Here is a 1794-nt window from a genome sequence, read left to right on the forward strand (position 1 = left end):
TTATATATACATTAAATGTAATTTATTCCTGTGATGGCTCAATAAACATTTCTTATTTTTATCAATTTTGTAAACAGTTGTGCTGCTTAATATTTTTTGTGGAATCCATTAATTTCTTTCAAGAACTGTATGACCATTTTAAAGTTCAAAAGAACAGTATTTATTTGAAATAGTCATGTTTTGAAACATCATAGATTTTTTTGATCAATTTAAATTATCCTTGCTCAAAATAATTTCATTTCTTAAAAAAACATTTTACTGCCCCCCACAACAAATAATTTGGAGCGGTACTTTAAAACATATTCCAGTACATTGCTTGCTAAAAATGTATGTTATTAATGAATTTATCAAATCCGGACTTAAATACAAAAACAAGCAACTCCATGTGCTGCTGAAATAGACCTGCTCTTCAAATCAGTACATACACTATTTATTTAGTAAAGCAGTAAAAGTCAATCAAAACCATGCTAAATTATTTGTACATAATAATATTCCATGATTTCACAACCAGCATGTCTGTATGCAGGCAGACAGTAATAACTATACCTAAAGCGACAAAACCTGCCACCAAGCAGACACAAAAGCAGCAGGGTCTATTCAATTAAATTCAAATGAGCCTAATTAGTGCAATGCGAATCCTTAATTCAGCCGCTGATTAAGCTTATAAATACTTTAGTATCTGGACTGAAGTAGTCTCATTAGTCTTGTCTTCTGGTTTCCACTAAATACAGCTGGGTTATTCACCAAACCGTATTACACATTCGCTCCTCGAGCGAGGTCTCATGGAGAGCACTTGGGCTTCCACTGAACATTCAGCCATCAAACCACCTCCATCTTTGTTATGCAGAGCACAATAGCTATGCTATTGTATGAGCTTAATAGCAAACAGTGCTCATTTCAAGCACAATAGACTAGTACCAATGACCCATACAAAACCAAAACCAGGGATTTAATCAGACCTTCAAAAGAACCTTCATTTAAATGTAATTTAGATTTTACCAAGAAGCAAAAGCATAATATACTATAGCATAATGTAATATGCTATAGTATACAATGCTATTACATTAGCAAAGATGATACACATGGCCGGGATAACCTTATGAAAAAAGTATTGAACGTGCTTCTTGTAGTGTACTTTTAAAGATACATTTTAAAGGTACATTTAAAAAAAACTGTACTTGCAGATAAAAAATATTAATGAAATAAAATATATAATGTTCTAACAATAAAATATAACATTTTAACAATCTTATTTCATCTTATAACTACAGTGGGGAAAATATTTATTTGATCCCCTGCTGATTTTGTAAGTTTGCCCACTTACAAAAAAATGAAGGGTCTGTAATTTTTATGGTAGGCTTATTTTAAAGTATAGAGACAGAATACCATCCAAAAAATACAGAAAAAAAACATTATATAACGGTTAGAAATTGACTTGCATTTCAGTGAGTGAAATAAGTATTTGATCCTCAAGCAAAACATGACTTAGTACTTGGTGCAGAAACCCTTGTTGGCAAGCACAGAGGTAAGATGTTTTTTTGTAGTTGGTCACCAGGTTTGCACACATCTCAGGAGGGATTTTGGTCCACTCCTCTTTACAGATCCTCTCTAAATACTTAAGGTTTCTGGGCTGTTGTTTGGCAACTCAAAGTTTCAGCCCCCTCCACAGATTTTCTATAGGATTGAGGTCTGGAGACTGGCTAGGCCCCTCCATGACCTTAATGTGCTTCTTCTTGAGCCACTCCTTTGTTGCCTTGGCTGAGGGAAGGAGGTTCTCGTCCAAGATTTTACAGT

The 1794-nt window shown here is 33.8% G+C and overlaps 1 protein-coding gene across 5 annotated transcripts in view; it reads right to left on the minus strand.

Moving 5' to 3' along the window:
- The window catches only part of LOC107673394 (serine/threonine-protein phosphatase 2B catalytic subunit alpha isoform-like), a 64469-nt gene that overhangs the window by 15304 nt on the left and 47371 nt on the right, over nucleotides 1-1794 (minus strand). The window lies entirely within an intron of this gene.

The sequence above is a fragment of the Sinocyclocheilus anshuiensis genome, unplaced genomic scaffold, assembly GCF_001515605.1.
Source record: "Sinocyclocheilus anshuiensis isolate Anshui unplaced genomic scaffold, SAMN03320099.WGS_v1.1 scaffold508, whole genome shotgun sequence".
In the NCBI taxonomy this organism is placed as follows: Eukaryota; Metazoa; Chordata; class Actinopteri; order Cypriniformes; family Cyprinidae; genus Sinocyclocheilus; species Sinocyclocheilus anshuiensis.